The sequence below is a fragment of the Coturnix japonica genome, chromosome 6, assembly GCF_054131305.1.
Source record: "Coturnix japonica strain WE chromosome 6, WE-NBRP24, whole genome shotgun sequence".
Lineage (NCBI taxonomy): Eukaryota > Metazoa > Chordata > Aves > Galliformes > Phasianidae > Coturnix > Coturnix japonica.
The window spans coordinates 15,343,162-15,353,066 of record NC_140668.1 but is presented as its reverse complement, the minus strand read 5'-3'; positions in this window follow the sequence as shown (position 1 = coordinate 15,353,066).

The following is a 9,905-nucleotide window of genomic DNA, read 5'->3' as shown; positions in this document are numbered from 1 at the left end:
AAAGTGGTTCACAGACGGCAGTACCGCACCAATAGGGACTCATTGCTCCCCATTCAAAAGCTAATTCGCCAATTAGAAAATCAGGGAGTGATTAGCAAAACGCACTCGCCTTTTAACAGCCCCATATGGCCAGTGCGTAAAACCAGTGGGGAATGGAGGCTGACGGTAGATTACCGTGGCCTGAAGGAAGTTACACCTCCATTAAGTGCTGCTGTACCAGACATGCTAGAACTCCAGTATGAATTGGAGTCAAAAGAAGCTAGGTGGTATGCCACCATTGATATTGCTAATGCTTTCTTTTCCATCCCATTGGCTGCAAAATGTAGGCCACAGTTTGCTTTTACCTGGAGAGGTATTCAGTATACCTGGAACCGTTTACCCCAGGGGTGGAAGCACAGCCCAACAATTTGCCATGGATTGATCCAAGCTGTTTTAGAACAGGGTAATGCTCCTGAGCACTTGCAGTATATTGATGACATTGTGGTGTGGGGCCATACAGCAGCAGAGGTTTCCAAGAAAGGGAAACAGATAATCCAAATTCTTTTGAAAGCTGGTTTTGCCATTAAGCGCAGCAAGGTGAAGGGGCCTGCCCAGGAAATCCAGTTCTTAGGCATAAAATGGCAAGATGGACGTCGTCACATCCCAGCAGATGTGATTGACAAAATCACTGCTATGTCTCCGCCCACAAATAAAACAGAGACCCAATCTTTTCTGGGAGTAGTGGGCTTTTGGAGAATGCATGTCCCAAACTACAGCCACATAGTGAGCCCCCTCTATCAGGTAACACGGAAGAAGAATAATTTCTCATGGGGTCCTGAGCAGCAGCAGGCTTTTGAGCAGATAAAACAAGAAATAGCCCGTGCCGTGGCCTTGGGGCCAGTACGGACGGGACAGGATGTGAAGAACATCCTCTACACTGCTGCTGGAGAGAAAGGTCCCACCTGGAGTTTGTGGCAAAGAGCCTCAGGAGAGACCCGAGGCCGACCCCTAGGATTTTGGAGTCGAGCATATAAAGGGTCTGAGGAGCGCTACACTCCAACTGAGAAGGAGATCTTAGCCGTGTATGAGGGGGTTCGGGCTGCTTCTGAAGTAGTTGGGACAGAGGTTCAGCTTCTTCTAGCACCTCGCTTGCCAGTAATAAACTGGATGTTTAAAGGACAGGTTCCCTCCACCCATCATGCTACTGATGCCACTTGGAGTAAGTGGATTTCATTAATTACTCAACGAGCTCGAATGGGAAAACTCAGCCGTCCTGGAATTCTAGAAGTGATCATGGACTGGCCTGAGAGTAAAAAAATTGAAACACCACCTACAGAAGAGGTATCACGTGCTAAAGAGGCACCACCATACAATGAGCTACCAGAAAACGAAAAGAAATTTGCCCTATTCACAGACGGATCATGTCGTATTGTAGGGAAGCATCGCAGATGGAAAGCTGCTGTATGGAGCCCCACACGACAAGTTGCAGAGGCCACTGAAGGTAAAGGAGAATCAAGTCAATTCGCAGAGGTAAAGGCTGTTCAGCTGGCTTTAGATGTGGCTGAACGGGAGAGGTGGCCAATGCTTCATCTTTATACTGATTCATGGATGGTGGCAAATGCCTTATGGGGGTGGTTGCAACAATGGGAGAATGATAATTGGCAACGAAAGGGTAAACCTGTTTGGGCTGCTGAACTGTGGAAAGACATTGCTGCCCGAATAAGGAACATTGTTGTAAAGGTGCGCCATGTAGATGCTCATGTGCCTAAAAGTAAGGCTACTGAAGAACATAAAAATAACCATCAGGTTGATCGAGCTGCTAAAATTGAGGTGGCTCAAATAGACTTGGACTGGCAGAACAAGGGTGAATTATTCCTAGCTCGGTGGGCCCACGAGACTTCAGGTCATCAAGGAAGGGATGCAACATATAAGTGGGCCAGAGACCGAGGGGTGGACTTAACTATGGACGCTATTGCTCAGGTTATTCATGATTGTGAAACATGCGCCATAATTAAACAAGCCAAGAGGATGAAACCTTTTTGGGGGGAAGGGCGATGGCAAAAGTATAAATATGGAGAGGCATGGCAGGTTGATTATATCACCTTGCCACGATCTCGCAATGGTAAGCGTTATGTACTCACCATGGTGGAGGCAACCACTGGGTGGCTCGAAACATACGCAGTACCCCATGCTACCGCCCGAAACACCATATTAGGGTTGGAAAAGCAAATCCTGTGGCGGCATGGCACTCCAGAAAGAACTGAATCAGATAATGGGACCCATTTTAAAAATTCCCTTGTAACCACTTGGGCTAAAAATCATGGCATTGAGTGGATTTACCATATTCCCTATCATGCACCAGCTTCTGGTAAGATTGAACGATTCAATGGGTTGTTGAAAACTATGTTGAAAGCAATGGGTGGCGGAACGTATAAAAATTGGGAGAACCATTTAGCAGAAGCCACCTGGTTGGTCAACACTCGAGGATCTAGTAATCGCAATGGTCCTAACTAATCCAGCTCCCTACGTACCGTGGAGGGAGATAAGGTTCCTGTAGTACACATAAAGAGCGTGTTGGGAAAGACGGTTTGGGTCCTTCCAGCGTCTGGAAAGGGCAAACCTCTCCGGGGTACTGTCTTTGCCCAGGGACCTGGGTGCACATGGTGGGTGATGGACAAAAATGGGAATGTTCAATGTGTACCACAAGGGAATTTGATGTTGGGGGAGTGCAGCCAATGATTTTCCTGTAAATATATAGGTAGAGTCTCAGAAAATATTTCAATTAGGTACAGAATAGTTCAATTAGGTATAGGACTTAAGATAGAGTGGATTAATGTTAAGGAAACACTTTTTCTCTATATACCTTAATTAGGCATTCTGTAAGCAAGTTTTCCATCTGGACTCTATATCCTGCACTGGCCATGCATGTGTAGAGCACACATGGAAAGAAGTATAAGTCAAAAGGAAATCTGCTGTGGTGGCTGGGAAAGGATGAGTGCACCTTGATGTGGGGGACGCCCTACTAGCGCTGCCTTTCCCCTCTACCGCTGACATGTTTTCCTTTTTCTGGCAGTTTTGCCATTTTCTCAAAATTAATAAATAGTAGGTTAGGTTATAGAGTTTTGTTCTCAACTTAGGGATTTGTATGGAATAAATATAAATTGTTGAGAAAAATAAGGTTGCTGATTATTCACAATTATACATATGAGTGTGTATGTATGTATAAACATAATGTAATGATGTAGAATAAGGGGTGGAATGTCATGGTTTAATAATTTTGTAATTTTTGCTATCAGTATTCCACATCATAACATCATTTAAAGCATGAATAATTTTACTGAATCGGCAACTTACAGAAGAAGACTACATCTCCCAGGGAACAACACGATGGGTCACGGGACCTGGACTCTATATTAACTCTGTCGCAGAACAGACTGACGTCTTTCGAGTTCTGGCGTTCAGGGGAGTGTGTGGGAGCCTTCACCGTCTCGCCTAAATTTCACAGTAGGCCTCTCGGTTACGGGACTCATTCTCTCTCTTATTTTGTCTGATTCGTTAGCTCAATTTTCAATTATATTATATTATATTTTATTATCCTGTATTTCGATATAGTATTTAGTAAATAAGTGTGCCTCCTTAGATCGTTGCCGCTGTTTTCTTTTCCTAATTAACTTTTTCCTTTCGGCCCAGGGCCCCTCCGGGGCCCACGGCCCCCTGTCACGGACGCAGGTGGATTTTTAGTTTAAACCGTGACAACCCGCCTGGGGCCTTTACCCATACCCTCTACCTATTCTAAAAGCCCCACTTCAGCTTAGGGCTCTGCTGTAAAACTGCAGGTCTGTAGCTCCTGTAGCAACGCTTACATGCTTTTACCTGAGCACACCCTATGGTGTGTATATGGTGTACCCTATGGTGAGACTCTGACTCACAGAACTGACTTCCCAGCATCACCTTGTCACTGTGGACCTGCCAAGTGGTTTCTGAGCTGTTTGATCCCACAAACATCACCCTGAATTACTAACGTGTGTTTTCACTTTGGATCTGCTACACTACCATGGACTTGCCTAATAATGTGGACTCGTGGCTGAATCCAAGTACTCTTCAGAAGCCTGGTCTGCTTACCTTGCTTGGAGACAGTGAGACTTGGCCTTGGCTGCCAAACAGAGACTATCTGGTATTATCTCAATTTCTCCTACTGCTAGCACTGACCCTAATTCTTTTCTCAGAAGAGGCACACATACTATTTTTCTCCCATATACCTCAATACAGAGATTACAACATCCTAAACCACAATTAGATTAGGCCACCAGAACTATCTCACACTACAGTCCAGATACAAAAATAGATTCCCTTTCCTTAGCTATTGTTGGCAAACACGGGTTCTAGTGAGAGAAGTTATTTCTGGACTTTTACTGGCAAGCCTTCTTTTCAGAGACTAAAAGGAAGAGCTGGTGCTGGTGGAAAAATTGTTAGATATGACTTTGAAGAAATGGCAGTTTCTGCCAAGCTCTTATGTGTGTTTCTCTGTGGGGGGAAAAAGGCTTTATTAGCTTTTCTTTCCAGAGGTCACATCTGTGAGGGTAAGTGAAAGAAAAAGGCACGTATGGAAAGTCCTCTGTCTCAGATTGACAATCAGCTGCACAGTCAGTGCCACAAAAGCCCTTTTGCACTTGTGCCTCTTCTTTCATGAAGGAAAATCCCCATTTTCTTAGAACAAAATGATGGCTGAATGTGAATGCACTGGAGTTTCCCGCTGATTTTGGTACACTGTGTTATCTCCTACTTGGAAACCCTGAGCACTTCTCATCAGGCATTTATATAGATCTGTGCATACACACACATTTACATGATCACAGATGTACAGGGACACATTTCTAAGACTCTAGCATTACAACAAACAACAACCATCCATAAAGACACAATTAAAGTTACATGTTCATCAGACACACTGGTGCACACTTGAACATGCATTGGACTGTCTTCCACACCCACGTGTATCCACATTCATGTTTATATTGTAGTCTTCCACAGTCTGTAGTTTGCACCCACGAATACTAACTGCACAAACCCAGCCCAGCGGAACAAACACTCATTTAATGTGTAATTCAAAAACCATAGGCATGTACTCTCCATGCACTCTGCTGCTGGCTTTCCCCTCTAAACAGGATGCAAATCCTACACAGTCCTATAGGCTGAGTTCTCTCTATACAACAAGTAGCTGATCTGTGGCACACAAAAGTGCCAACGTGCCATTGCAAGAATTAAAGGTTTTATGAGTCTTTTCTCCACTTCCACAGTCTCCCCCTTCCAGTTAATGTCAAGCGTGTATATATAAATGAGATGTATTTGGGGCTTGTGCCAAGTCTCTGTAACACGGACACAGAAATAATATGGGTAAAACATGATTTGTATTGGGACTGCTCTGGTTGTCTTAAAAAGAAGGTCTTCAGTGACTGATTTGGCCTTTCTGGAAGCTTCTTACTGTTTAAATTGTAGAGTTATGAGACCTCACATTCAGTTCAGCTTATCACAGCTGTACATCCTCATGTGAAATCAGGGGAACTGACTGAGAAGAGTAGGGTACTTGATGAAGCACCTTGGGGATTGAAATGTGTGTTATTAAATGTACATGAAATAAACAAAATTTCACTCCCATTTATTCCAACCAGTCAGAATCTCAAGCAAAGGCAACCTGGCCTTAAGTGGACTGCATTTATATATCTGGAGTGAGCCCAGAAGTGTCAGGTGCTACTCATTCTTATGATGCATGTCAGCATGTAACACACCAGATCTTATCAGTATGAAACCAACACCTCTTTGGGCTGTCCCTCATCTCTGAATGTTTTCACACAGACTCAGAAATCTAAGGTTTTCTCTTCCAGAGAGCATCACTAAAGATTATTCCAAAAAGACACAGAAAATTCTGCTAATATTCCTCCTCCTCTCTACCAATGAATTCACAGAAGACATCATTCATGCTACACCAACTAAGGGCAGACACTAAAACGTTACCTGAATACCCTGAGATCAAATGTCTGTCCAGAAGCAGTGAGTATCAAAAACATGACAAACAATTCACCATTTACACACTGTATCTCTGAATCAAGAGGTTGAAGGTATTTAAATGGAAGCTGACTTGACTTCTGTCTGTTATCTTTTCTGCTTTCTGTCAGCAGCTTCTCTAACACCCACTGCTGTGGCAAACCTTGCTTATCCTGTCTTCCTATGCCACAAAACGTAACCAGATTGGTTTAATTTCTGCAACACCTACGCTGAGAAAGATATTACTAAAAAGCTGTAGAAGAGTCAAGGAACATGTGCTGCGTTCCTTCCAACACCTTGATGAACACTGGATGAACAGAAGTGAAAATACTTTACAAGGAATAAGGCACTTCCCCTCACTTTACAATGCAGTAGGTCACACCAGCTTAGACAGCCTGTACTGACAGCAATTGCCTGCTTTGTTTTGCTTTCCACCACCTTAGCACCCTTTGTGTCAATACATATAAGAACTGAGCTGCGCAGTGTGAGGAGCCCACCTTACCCTTCTGCTCCAATCTCAGCTAGAAGAGGAGATGCGAAACAGCCTTAGAAGACATCCATCTCCTCTGCACGTGGAAGCCCACAGGACAGCAAGGCACACATCCATAGACCCCAGCACTGCGAGTGTGCTGCCTGACATCAGGCTTCATTGCAATCCTATACACCACACTCCACACCTTTAATTAGTTACAAATGCAAAGGAACTGAAGGACAGATTTCCCACCTAGCTTTGCATTTATTAAAAGGTCACCAAGGAAACATGATTTTTTTCCTGTGAACAGACATCAAAAGCTAATGAAACCTGAACTTCATCATTGCTGTGTACCTTTTCTTTTCAGTTTTCATTTAGAAATGAACTTCCTTTCCCCTTCACGAGATAATCCAGGCTCCCACAAGTGCTTTGCAAGAATGGTTTGGCCAAAAGGGTGAGTTATGCATCCCTTCCTTTTTCTCTTTCCACTGACAGCCATGAAACAGTGTCATACGACAGAGGAATGACACACAGCACAACATAATTCTAGCTGTACGTAGAAAATATAGACCTTAAGGTAGCCACATGTGCTATGCATAGATGCACAAAATACAGACATGTATTTAAAGCAATAAATATGCATGTCAGTTGCACACCTTTTGTGTTCTGCCTAAAACCAGAAATAAATGCATGCATACAAACATCTTTGGGCACAACTTCTTCCAAGTGCAGCACACAAACACATCCTCTAGTGTGCATACAGATGTTCCCCTAGCTACTGCATTGAAAAGAACAATTATGCACATCCCATAACTCAGTGGCAGTAACATGCCATTGCCACTTGTGTGCTCGTGTCTGTATTCTAACACATACCCTACCTCTATGCATGCGAGAAGGCTGGGAATCAATAACCACTTACAGCCCTTCAATCCAACACTGTCAACTTTGTTCCCTTCTGTTTATAGTGACAAACAAGAAGAGTGAAGACAGGGGACACATCAGTATGCAGCGTAGGAGAAGTGGACACTATCAGCATAAGCAACAGACAGGAGCTACTGAATTCAGTAGTGGCTGCTCTTGCCTCCTGCAACAAGCAGAGCTGCCGCTGTCCCAGAAATCTGGTTTATTCCCAGGAAATTGATGCAACCAGATAGAAGAAACCAGAGCAATAACCGAGGGCCATTTTCCTAAAACAACATAATTGTACAAAAAAAAAGATTCGGAAAAAAAATTCAATTCTTATTTGTTTCCTAGGTCTGAGCAATGATCTTGTCTACATAACGATGCGCAACATGCTCGGTATAACACCAGAACAACTCGATATCATATCCTGCAGAGAAGACAGCATGAAACTAAATATACTTCAGACACAGCAGGCTACCTTTAAAAATTGTCAAGTTGCTTCGTTGACCTTTTAAAGGGAATGAACATACAAATGCATTACATTTAAGAGCAAGTCAATACCTCAATGAATTTCAACCAATCCTGCAGCATGTGGAATAACCAAAAAGCTGTTGGTCTGACACGAGCTCTAATCATGTACCTCCATCAAAGCTCACAGCCTCACCCACCCAAAATGCTGTCCAAGCATCTCAGAGCTACTCGGTCTCAGCCTACAACATGGCCTTGGTTTTACAGTCCTGAGTTTCTCACTGTATCTATATTCAGAGATCTTCTGCATTATGAACACGTCCCATTACGCCAGGCCTGAATCTCTCCTGGGCAGAGATTGGCATTAATATAAATATAATTATGGTCATTTAATAAATGTATGATGCATGTCACTCTATCTCATTAAATTAACAACAGGAGTGAATTTCGTATTAGTCGTGACAAGGCCCATTTTCAAAGCTGACATTTAATATCACTCCCCAGCATAATCATACATCAGGCTTCACAAATTAAAGGATTTGATGTGAGCGAGGGATGATCAAATACATGAAACCACAGAACCAGTGCTGTAGCTTGCTGCAGATATTCAGCCTATGTAATACATTTACCTACAACTGATGAACCAGCAGAAATTCCAGCCATTTCAGTGCACACGGGGGCTCATGAAAGCATTCCTGATTTAGAAAAACTTCAGCACTTTGACCTCTGGAAGCCCTTCCAATCACCAAAGACAATGGCTTGATCAGAAAAGCGACCTTTCGGTCACTATTTCAGAGCCAGTCTGAGCTGTTTTCAGACTCCATTTACTTCATTCTCCCTCACTAGAAAAGACAAGAGGGCTGCTCGCAAAAGGTCACTGGGAAAATGGTGTCCAGCTGCCTGCTGCAAACTTCCTATGCGCCATCAGACTGCAGGGAACATAAAGCCCATCACATAGCTCATCCAGTGCTTTCATCTTTGGTGGAAAGCAGTAGTATTGGCCACGGTGTTGACTTTAGGTGCCTGTTCACCCAGGTGCAGGACATCTGAAGGTTGTGAGCAAGGTATTGTGTTGCTCAAGCGTGTTTATGCTGCGTTACAGAGCTGTCTCCCTTTTTCCCATCACTGCCAATTGGCGATGCATGCATGCATGCCCTGGGCCATCACAACATGGCTGTACAGCCCATTCTCCCCAACCCAGATGACAAGTCAGATCCAACTCTATTACTTCTCAATGCTGGGAAAAAGAACACAAGACAGACAATAATACAATGGAATTGAAGGCATAATATAACAGAAAAAGAAAGCGGCAGAGGAAATATCTTAACAAGTGCTGGTCCTCCATTGTTTTCACACAGAATTAGCATTTCAAATCAAATAAACTACTTAATTCAATTCTCAGCTCCCTCACAAGCTAACAGCATTTTATATTTATCTCCAAGTCAGAACAAGTCTTTCCACTTGTAGCCTGCTGGCCATCAGCTTTTAAAGGAATACTTCCCACTGAGATGCTAACCGTCCTTCTGATCATGTGGCAAAAACATACACATACTTAAAACCCTACTTAGTAAAAGAAGTCATCTCTACCAGGAATAAGCTACTGCAAAATGGACAGTGTTTCAGGGCTTTTTATTCCCATTGTATGTAGCTGTACTCCTCTCACAGACTCATTTGCAATATCGTTTTCAAACTCATTGAAAATCGCCTTTCTCATTTTGTTTCTGAGTGAATCTCTGATTCAATATTCTTGTGTAAGTTCACCTGCTACTTCCAGCACCACCAAAGGAAACTTTTCGCAATAGCCAAGAAGAGGTGGCACGCAGTAAGAGATTTGGTTAGGAATACTTTGGGAAAAACTTATTTAATCCAAGGCAGAACTTAATTGTGAAGTACACCAGGCTTCAGGCGGCTCTTCTCAGAAAGAACTCCTTGGGTTTTAGGTTACATTTCTGATCAGACGTCATAAGAAGAATAGCTTTTTCTTTTCCAGTCATTGCATTGAATTCTTTTTTACTGTCTTTAGTAGCAATTGCCATGAATT